The sequence below is a fragment of the Meleagris gallopavo genome, unplaced genomic scaffold (assembly GCF_000146605.3).
Source record: "Meleagris gallopavo isolate NT-WF06-2002-E0010 breed Aviagen turkey brand Nicholas breeding stock unplaced genomic scaffold, Turkey_5.1 ChrUn_random_7180001845654, whole genome shotgun sequence".
NCBI lineage: Eukaryota > Metazoa > Chordata > Aves > Galliformes > Phasianidae > Meleagris > Meleagris gallopavo.
The window spans coordinates 8,274-19,649 of NW_011113764.1; the positions used below are offsets into that span (position 1 = coordinate 8,274).

Genomic DNA, 11,376 nt, shown 5'->3' on the forward strand with positions numbered 1-11,376 from the left:
GAAAGAAACAGGAAAAAAAACCCAAAACATTGTATATCAAGGCCATTTTTATGTATTTTTGGCCTGGCTTACGAATTCTCAAAATTGTCAGTACCATGGCATATTACTGTCTAACAACAGAAACATCAATTATGTGAGAAATTTATACAGTTTTGTTTTTTTCAGCAGTTTTATTCTAGATATACATACATTCTGTGATAGTTTTGTGGCAGTTTGAAACACTTTTCTAAGTGAACTGTCTGCCATCAATCCCCAAATGAAGTTACTGATCCAATAATGGATGTTGTGCTATTTTTTTCTCATTATATCACAGATTTAGTAAAATTGTAGCAAGGAATCAAAAAAGGTGCTAAATGACCTGCAAAAATTGCAGAGAGATTAGAGGTCATACACGTAACAAGAACTGCTGTAAGAATCTAAAGCATTGTAGACAGTGACCAGTATTTTTTTGCTTTTCCCATACTTGACCTATGGAGGTCATACCACCAGCAAAAGAATCTGCAGGTAGGCCCAGTTGTTAGAGCTTCTGCACTTGAAACTCCAGATTTCAGGTGCAAGCTGTCACGCTGTCTGAAAATTGCAGCCCACAGATGCCTCTTTTACTGAGAGAACAATAAAACTGTCTTGACTGTGTTCAGAGTTTTATAGAAAAAAATGAACAGATACCTTCAGCTTATAAATGCATTCATATTTCATCATTCATTCTCTGAGGATCTCTTTCCCTCCCTATAAACCCATCTACTCTTAAATCTAATCAATATCTGCTGAACAGGTACAAGGGCTAGTGAAAAAGCTTGCAGAGAAGTTACTAATGTAGGAGAAATTAGATACAGTATTCACTGTTTTCCTATAAACAACAAGAATAAGCAAAATGTGATGGTCTTTATCTTTCATTTTCTAATAGAAAAATAATATTGAAAGAGTGAACCATCTGTTTGAACATTTCCTGCTCTGGGAAACTGTTGAGATATGATCATTGCTTTCTCATGATGGCTTGAAAACAGTAACCAGATACAGGGATCCTGACCTTGAAAGTCACTGTACATCATGATGCATCTACATATGTATAAACATGACCATGCTCTCCTTCTCTGGAGTCCAGAGTCTCCCTCTTTGGAGATATTCAAGACCCACCTGGACATCTGCTTGTGTGACCTGGTGTAGGGAACCTGCTTTGGCAGGGGGTTTGGACTTAATGATCTCTGGAGGTCCCTTCCAACCCCTATGATTCTGTGATTCTGTGACTCTGTGATGCTCAAGGCTGTGCTGCACTGCCATTCAGCCCTGTGCTATTCTGTCCATATTCCTGGCCATGAGATAATCTCAGCTGGTATACAGCAACAGAACCCGCAGATAGCTTCTGCCTGACACCAGCAATGATTCTACTGGCCTGCCCCTCTCTGTCTTAAAGCCAATACCAAGTTCATGCAAACATTCCTCCTGTCTGGCAGCAGGAATGATGAATAGAGTTGTAGACTTCTAAGGAAAACTTACACTGGCTCAAATGATTGAAATGAGGGCATATTGTCCAAAGTATAGAATGTGGTTTGGAGCCTGTTCTATGCTGCACAGCTCAGGGTTCCAGCATCCATAGGGGTGTAAAACTATACTGTGCTCTTTTTCTTTAAAGTGCTAGCTCTAACCACTAGCACTTTAAACAATGCCTGAGAGTGCCTTTCTTATTGGTACCATAGCTGATCAGCACATCCTGGTGCAAAACATCCAGCACAGTCAGCAAGTCTTAAGGATAAATGCTTTTCTGGACAAAGGATGGTAAAAGAGAAAGAAACAGGGCACCTGGCCAGCCCTGTACAGCTATGGTAGGCATAAAGACATTTTCTGGAGAATTGGAAAAGGGAGGAGGACTTTTCCAAATGTCTCCTACCAGTTGAAGTACTAATTTATCTCAATAAACATAAAGCAGAGAAAGGAAAATATGAGAAAATTTTCCACTGTTTAGTTGATGCTAATGTGCTTGAAATTGATGTGTTTCACATTGGGAAAACATAGAGCCAAAGTGGGCAGGCCTGCAAGAGCTGCAATGGCAGTGCACAGCAGCTCTTGGGCAGCATGCAGAACTCCTAGTGCAAAACACTAATTGAGACAGGGTAAAATGTACCAGTACCATAAGCAGGTTATTGTCAGTAGATTCTAAAACCAGATAGACTGGAAACACTAAATACCAGTTCTGTCCAGCATTTTATGATTTAGAGAAATATTTTCAGTCTAGAGATAGATGAGGAAAGTACAATCACAATTTTGCAATATGTTGCTGTCTAGAAATCTAGAAATACTGACAACATACTTCGGCTTTTTCAAGTTATGTGTGGATGACAATCATGCAGTGAAACTGATGTGAGATGACAAATGTGTGATTATTCCAAGTGAGACTGAAATAATACCATATTCAATAAAAACAAGTAACCTTATGAAAGGAATGGCTGTTCAAAGTTTATGTTTTTTACTGCAGTATGGTTTCAGAAAGTTTTCCCAATTTTAAGTCATAAATCTGCATTCAGATTAGTCCTCTTCAATGGACTAAAATCTTCATCTTTATGCCACTCTCATTAGTCTTTGACTTCCAAGCTGTTCTGGAATTTCAGCAGTATGCATTTGGTTCTTAATGTATGAAGGAAGAACCAAGTGTGTAGCTTAAAATTTTAAAATTCATTTACATTTTGATAATTACTACATTTATTTCCAAAAGGAAGTGATTTATCATACGGAAGCAGAAGGGATTACAGTTCTACAGGACTGTAAGCAATGAGCATAATTCCACAACTTTGATAACTAACTGTATTTATATTTCTATTTGTTGTCTATACAAACATTGGTGGGTGCAATACACACACCTAGAACATAGAGCCCTCTGGGCTAAGAGAACAGTTTTAAGGGTGGTTATTCATCCTTGAGAAAACAGCTTGCAGCTAGGTGTCTGAAGAAGCAAAGCTTTCCATGTAGGAACAGTAAAAGCCTGAACACTAACGCTGTTAATCACTAACAGAGAAGATGTGTCCAAGGAATGTTTAAGTTGGCAATATATTTTTATGATATTATGAAGAGGCAGACAAACTTGGTGTGAGCCAGAACTCATGTTTTTCAGAGCTTTCCACTCTGTCAAGGGAAAATATTACTTTTTTCTTCACTGCAAATGAATCCTTAACGTTTCGTGTAAAGCCTATCTGATCCTAAAGTCTTTCATGCATAAGGAAGTCAAGCTTATAAGGCAACTGTTCAACTGTGGAAAGATTTGGCATCTCTGGAACATCTTTCTGTACTTATCATTAGAAAGCTTACAGTACTCAGAAAGAACAGGATCCATCTTAAAAGATCTGCTTCAAGTGCACAATACCGAGTTTTGATGAGTTCAAGGCCTGCTGGGCTAGCTTTATGAACTATAAGGAGATGACAAGTTTAATCACAGGCTGCTGATTCTGCTTCTCTGATTCTACAGTGTTCAGCAAATCAGCAGAGTTGCACATGAGCTTCAGTCCTGCAGAGCTTCTGATCACTTACGCTGTCTGCAGCGTTTAGTAGCTCAGCAAGACTCCTCTAGCTGCAATGCTGCTGCGCTCCATAATAGTGCAGGTATGAAATGTGGTATCATTAGATCCTTTCAGCATAATAAGCTCTTTTTTCACTCCTAGAGATGGCACTAGACTTTTTGCCAAAATAATTTCTAGGTGGAAGAAATGTTGGTGTTTTAGTTTTGGCTGGATTGTGGGAAAAAAAATGACTGTTCAAGGTGGCAGTTTTATACAATAATTGTTCAGTAGCAGAAACGGAATAGTGTAATCTCTTATCCTGTTAACAGAAACCTCACAATTGGTGTGACTATAGGAGATTTAAACTGTTGAAAAGAGGAAAGAGAAATGTGTATCACTGTTACTATGTATTTATATGCTGTAAATGGGCTCTCAGGAAAACTAACCAGAGTTCTAAAAATAACAAACAAGAACCACAAAAACAATAGCAATAACTCACTTGCTTGTAAAAATGATCGCTTATTTTCTTAATTTATCCTGTGAATAAAAAGGAAGATCAAACACTTTTTTGCAGGGTAGTCTTAGATGATAAATTAAGTATTGTTTTAGACTAGATAATTATTTTCTTTGTGGGAAATATGTTAGTTCCTAAGGGTTTCTGCTGTTAAATGAAAAAGAGCGTGATGTTATAATTGCCATTTCTTAAATGCTAGTTGTATGCTTTAAACATTCAAGGACTTTTATTTTGCCATTCAGTATAACGGCAGCAAACATAATTAGAAATGTTACCATTTTCAAAGATTGTTTGGTCAGGTATATGATTAGAGACAAAAGTGTAAAGAGGCAGGTCAGTCTCCAAACAGACCCAGGCAACATAGCAGGAAGTACTCTGTGAAGCCTGTGTTCCCAAATGTATCTTGGCTGGCAGATGCTCTGTAGTTTTGTCTGCAATACCATTTTCTTATATTAATTTACTTCTATGAAAGCAAAGGATACAAGTATCTATTAATGGAGTAAAGGCTTGAGTTTTAAATTCATAGAATCATATCATAGAACAATAGAATGGCCTGGGATGAAAAGAACCTCAAAGATCATCTAGTTTCATAGAATCACAAGGTTGGAAACGACCTACAAGATCATTCAGTCCAACCGTCCTCCCATTACCACCGCTACCACAAGTACTAAACCATATCTCGCAGCTCCTCATCCAGACGCCTCTTGAGCACTGCCAGGGACAGCGACTCCACCACCTTCCTGGGCAGCCATTCCAGTGCCTGACCACCCTCTGAGAGAAAAAGATTTTCCCTATGTCTAATCCAAACCTCCTCTGGCGCAACTTGTGGCCATTTTCTCAGGTCCTGTTTGTTGCCTGGGAGAAGAGGCCAAACCCCTCTCCACCCCAACCTCCCTTCAGGAAGTTGAAGAGTGCAATGAGGTCTCCCCTCAGCCTCCTCTTCTCCAGACTAAACAATCCCAGCTCCCTCAGCCACTCCTCATAAGACTTGTGCTCCAGACCCCTCACCAGTTTCATTGCCCTTCTCTAGACACGCTCCAGGGCCTCAACATCTTTCTTGTAGTGAGGGGCCCAAAACTGAACACAATACTCGAGGTGCGGCCTCACCAGTGCTGAGTAGAGAGGGATGATCACCTCCCTGCTCCTGCTGGCCACACTATTTCTAATGCAGGCCAGGATGCCATTGGCCCTCTTGGCCACCTGGCCATACTGTCAGCTCATGCTCAGCCAAGCATCAGCCAACACTGCCATGTTTCTTTCCTCTTCACAGTCATCCAGCCTGTAGTGCTGCATGGGGTTACTGTGGCCAAAGTGCAGGACCCAGCACTTGGCCTTGTTGAACTTCATCCCATTCACCTCAGCCCAGCCATTCAGCTTGTCTAGAAGGGCCTCCTTACCCTCAGGCAGATCAACACCACCTCCCAACTTGGTGCCATCCATTTCAACCCCCCAGAGCCACATGCAGCCTGACCTTCAATGCTTCCAGGGATGGACCATCCATATCCTCTCTGGGCAACCTATTCCAGTACGTCACCATCCTCTGGGTGAAAAAATTCCTCCTAATATCTAACCTAAATCTCTCCTGTCTTAGTTTAAAACCATTCCCTCCTGTTCTATCACTATCAACCCATGTGAATAATTGTTCCCCCTCCCAGTTATATGCTCCCTTCAAGTACTGGAAGGCCACAATGAGGTCTCCCCGGAGCCTTCTCTTCTCCAAGCTAAACAACCCCAGTTCCCTCAACCTTTCCTCACAGGAGAGATGCTCCAGCCCTCTGATCATGTTAATGGCCCATCTCTGGACTCATTCCAAGAGCTCAGTGTCTTTCTAGTGCTGGGGACCCCAGTACTCCAGATGCAGTGCTCCATAGGGACCTCACAAGAGCCAAGTAGAGGGGGACAATCACCTCCCTCTCCCTGCTGGCCACCCCTTTTTTAATGCAGCCCAGAACACAGTTGGCCTTCTGCGCTACAAGCACACACTGCTGGCTCATGTCCAGCTTCTCATCCACCAGGACCCCCAAGTCCTTCTCTGCAGGGCTGCTCTCAAGGAGATCTTCTCCCAGTCTGTGTAAATACCTGGGATTGCCCCAACACAAGTGCAGCACCTTGCACTTGACCTTAATGAACCTCATTAGGTTTTCATGGGCCACTTCTCCAGTCCAGGTCCCTCTGGATGGCTTCCCTTCCTTCCAGTGTATTGACTCCACCACTCAGCTTGGTGTCATCTGCAAACATGCTGAGGGTGCACTTGATGCCACTGTTTATGTTGATGAAAAAGTTGAAGAGCACTGGTCCCAAGACTGACTCTTGGGGGACATCACTTGTGGCCAGCCTCCCCTCAGACATAGAACCAATAATTGCAACCCTCTGGCTGCGACCAGCCAACCAGTTCTTAATCCACTGAACAGTTCATCCTTCAAATCCATACCTCACCAACTTAGAGAGAAGAATGTGGTGATGGACCATGTCAAAGGCTTTGCAGAAGTCCAGGTAAATGACATCCATTGTCCTTCTCCTGTCCACCAAAGTCGTCATTCCATCATAGGAGACCACCAGATTGGTCAGGCAAGATCTGTCCTTGATGAAGCTGTGCAGGCTGTCTTGAATCACCTATTCATTTTGTACATGCCTTGACATAGTAACCTGGAGGATCTGCTCCATCATCTTCCCAGGCACAGAGGTTGAGACTCACTGGCCTGTAGTTTCCCAGGTCATCCTTTCTCTCTTTCTTAAAAGTGTAAGTAATGTTTCCCTTTTTCCAGTCACCTGACAGCCATGATTTTTCAGATATAATGGAGATTGGTTTGGCAACCACATCAGCCACATCTCTCCCAGAACCCCAGGATGGATATCATCTGGCCCCATGAACTTATATACATTCAGTTTTACGAGGCAGTCTCGGACTTATTCGGCTGCTACAGCACGATAGAATCCACTCCTCTCACCCTCCCCTAGAAGTTCAGGGTCCCGGCAGACACTGAGAGCCTGACCACTAGAGAAGACTGAGGCAAAGCACTCACTGAGTACCTCAGCTTTTTTCATGTCTGAGGAAGTTCTCCATCCTCATTTGTCAGAGGGGGAACACTCTCCTTGATCTGCCTCCTCCTGCTAATGTATCTGTAGAACTCCTTCTCATTATTTTTCACATCCCTCACCAAGTTCAGCTCCATCTGTGCCTTATCTTTTCTGATCCTATCTCTATACATGTGGACAACACCCCTGTATTCCTTCCAGGCTACACAAGACTGCTTCCAGTTCCTGTACATATCTCCCTTTTCCTTCAGTTTAAGCTGCAGTCCTTGCTCAGCCATGCCAGTCACCCATCTCCTCTGCTCAATTTCTTCTCCTGGAGGATGGAGAGCTCTTGTGCTCTCAGAAGGGCGTCCTTAAAGAACTGCCACCTCTACCCTATTGCTATGCCCTTAGGGATAGTTTCCCGAGGGATCCCATCCAGCAGTTTCTTGAGCAGCTGGAAGTTTGCTCTCCTGAAGTTCAGGGTCCTGACTGCTTTTTGTCAAATTTGCATTCCTCAAGGTTACAGACTTCACCAGGGCACGATCACTACAACCCAGGCTGCCTCCAAACTTAACCTCTCTAATGCTCTCCTCTGCACTGGGGAGCACCAGATCCAGCAAGGTTTCACCTCAGGCTGGTCCATCAAATACCTGGACCTGGAATGTATCCTCAGCAGACTCCAGGAATCTCCTGGATTGTCTGCCAAGAGTTGCATTGCTAAAAAGACTGCCTATCAGCTTCTCCCAATCTACTATTTCCATCAGTCAGAATTTGCTAGGTGAGCTTCTTGTGTGTTTCCTAAACTGACTGAGGACAGAGAACTAGGCTCGTAAAAGATCTCTTAAGCAATCCCGCAAGTAGAGCTAAGACACAGAAGTGACACTTGCTGGGGGCAAGGCAGTATGTGAGTTCTGAAAAAAAAACAGACCAATTGCGCAGGTCCATATGGGAACACTGTTATGACAGCATGCATAAGCTTCTGCTGCTCAGGCTTGTGCTTCAACATGGAAGTAGACTTTTTAAAGAAAGTGTGCTTGAATTATGGTGTTAAGAATGTATTAAGCTGGTAAAAACAAACTGGCACATGAAGGAATAACATGAGTATGTGTATGGGAACTGCTGAGTCATGGCCTGAACCTCTGATTGATCACGTGAGGCAAGCAATGAGTCAGCCAAGGAGCACAGGTGAAGTAGATTCAGCTGTGCTGCTGGAAGGGGTGGAGCCTGGCTCTGCCTCTCCTGGACCCATTTAAGAGCTGACCACCAGTAGGGAAGGATTTCTTCTGGAGATCCGCTCTGCTGGAGTTTGGTAAGCAAGCTCAGGATACGGGTAAGCTTTCTATATATTCTCTTTTTGTTATTATAATTTGCTTTGCCTAACTCTCTTGTTTATTTTGTAATTATAACGTCTTAATATTCATTGATTATACAGTATATAACAGTAAATTAAGAAGACTAAGGTAAAAAGTAGGTTTCCATTTCCTTTTGTTGTTCGGGATGAAAAAATGTGAAAAGTTATGTGAACTCATATGAATGGGTGACAAAGGGAAATATGATCTATGTAACAAAGATGAAAGGAAGCAATGGAGGAAGCAAAGACTACTGAAGTGTTCAGCTTCCTCTTTTTCTTCTCTCTCAACAGATAGGCAATTACATCTTATTTATGATCCTTGCTTGAACAAAACACAGTATTAACTAGGGATTAAAAGAACAGCTGTGAGAATGGAAGAAAGAATCTTGAATGAATACAGGCATAAGTTACACGCGTTCCAATCTGCACTCTGTAACCTCAGCAATTATTTTCAATGCACTTTCAAAGGAAAAGTAAGGGTAGAGGAAAGGCAACTATAATAGTTATCTCTAGAAAAGACAAAGGAAAGGGACAACATGAAGAATTACAGAGCAGTCTCACTTGATGCTGATTCTTGGGAAGATATGGGAATAAATTGTGACAATTTCTAAGCATTTGGACAATATAACAATAAGACACAGCCAATGTAGATTTATCAAGAAGAAATCAGACCAAATAAATTAAATTTCATTCTAGAGAGGATGACAAAGTAAGACTGTTTTAAAGACAAAATAAGAAGCAGCTACTATATCCATTGCTTTTATGAAAAGTTTTACTAATGCTGCATTTTACAATTTTTAAGAAAATTCCTAAAAACATGTACCAGATTAAGTTACTGGTTGCAGTGGAATTGCCTGGTCTTGGTCTGAACTAATGGTTGAGCACCAAGTGGGAAGGCGTGGCTAACCCAGGGAACTCAGATGCAAGAAGTGCATCTGAGTGATTGGGAGAGGTGGAGCCTGGATCCACCCCTCCTCACTGCCTCTTAGCAGGCAAGGGAATAGCATTGTTCTGGATGGAGGCTGTGCTCTTCTTGTATTGTCACTGGTTGTCAGAAGGGATGAGTTAATTTTTTCTTATTACCTGCTCTTCCTTTGTAGTGCTTCTATCCCATTAGAAGGCACTGTCACTGCCTTTTTTTTGCCAAATGCTATTGGGAACCAGGCAGGAGTTAATCTCGTAAAAGTATTTCATTTTAATCCTCCTGAAAAGGAGAATACTAAAAGTGGCATTCCTAAAGAACATAAATGGGTGGTTTGATTGAGAAAGACAACTACCCCTCTGGAAAAAGCCTTGCCAGGGATATGTCCCAAGGTTCCTAGGATCTCCATATTGTGGAATTGCTACAGTGATTGAAAAATGGGGCCCCTTGTGGGATGGGGACAATATTTTTGAGTCCCTGGTCTGCATGGCAGACTATCTTCATGACTTCAGTAAAGATATACTGATCAAAAAAGAGCAACAGCTGGCTGCATCCGCTGTGGTATATCTACTCTTAATGGCCTTGAATCAATTAGGTGTATCAAATAACACTCTGGAAAATCGGAATCAATTACTATGTGACCAAAGCAAAAAACTTGAATGAAAGATGCTATATGAACTGGGGGAGGGGGGAACTAAACAAAGTCAATTCATGTGCCCATACCCAGTATTGACTCTCTCATGAGTACATTAAGTAGAGGAATAGAAACATATCACTGTGTTCTGGATCTAGCAAATACACTTTTCAGCATTCCAGTTGCTAAGGAATCCCAAGACGAGTTTATATTCACAGGGGAGAGCAGGCAGAGGATTTCTCAAGTCCTGTCTGAGGGGTAGGTGCATTCACCTACCTTTGTCATAATTTGGTGGTGCATGACTTGGCAAATTGGAACTGTCTACCATCAAGATGTACCTTTACATCATCTATCTAATGTTACCATTGGGTTCAATGGAGGCATTAGAGAAGACAATAAATTCACTAAGTGCCTATTTACAAGAAAAATTGTGGGATATAAATCTGTGGAAAGTACAAGGTCCAGGGCTATCAGTTAAATTCGTAGGTGTTGTCTGACTAGTTAAGACCACCTGGGTCTCACCCAAAGTGATTATAGATAAGGTCCAAGTGTTCCTGGCTCCCATGAACACTGAAGCAGTTGCAGGAGTTTTAGGGCATATTAGGAAACTGGTGATCCTTTATATCTGCTTAATGCAGCTGCTTACACATCTATATTGACTAACAAAAAAAGGCCAGATATGGGATTGGGGTAGAATAAAATAAGAAGCTTTTCAACAGGCAAAAAAAGCCGTGAAACAGGCTGGATGTATTCAATCCAAAGCTTCCAGCTGAACTAGATGTGCATGTAACTCAAGAGGGATTCAGATTGTGACAGTGTCAGAGTGCTGTTTGAAACCCAGCAGGGCTTTGGTCACAGGTTTGGCATGAAGCAGAATAAAGATACAGTATGGTCAATAAGCAGATAATAGGGTGTTCTACTGTGGGTTCATTCTCTGGATAACACAGTGGGCCACTCAGGATTGGAAAGTCCACACACAACCTATCTGAGGCAAAATTATGTGGGTCGATGTACAGAACATAGGCACAGGTCTGTACAAGCATACCACATCAACCCTTGCAGTTACCAGGCAATTATAAAGCTGACACACTGGCTGAAAAATACATCAGCAGAAGACATTTGCTGGCTACATGAGAAACTAGAACATGCAAGACAAAAGACTACAAAAGAGGGCCAATGGCATCCTGGCCTGCATTAGAAATAGTGTGGCTAGCAGGAGCAGAGAGGTGATCATCCCTCTGCACACAGCACTGATGAGGCCGCACCTCGAGTATTGTGTTCAGTTTTGGGCCCCTCACTACAGGAAAGATGTTGAGGCCCTGGAGCGTGTCCAGAGAAGGGCAACGAAACTGGTGAGGGGTCTGGAGCACAAGTCTTATGAGGAGTGGCTGAGGGAGCTGGGATTGTTCGGTCTGGAGAAGAGGAGGCTCAGGGGAGACCTCATTGCACTCT

At 42.4% G+C, this 11,376-nt stretch overlaps 1 long non-coding RNA gene across 2 annotated transcripts in view; it reads left to right on the forward strand.

Annotated features, from left to right (window-relative positions):
• The first annotated feature begins 8,271 nt into the window (after window positions 1-8,271).
• The window catches only part of LOC104915702, an 8,890-nt gene continuing 5,785 nt past the window's right edge, over window positions 8,272-11,376 (forward strand). Inside the window, exon 1 of one of the 2 annotated variants that reach the window (XR_796438.3) lies at window positions 8,272-8,347. This is a non-coding gene — a long non-coding RNA (uncharacterized LOC104915702). The remainder of the gene's footprint in view (window positions 8,348-11,376) is intronic. The other variant, XR_002110316.2, reaches the window with a different exon arrangement.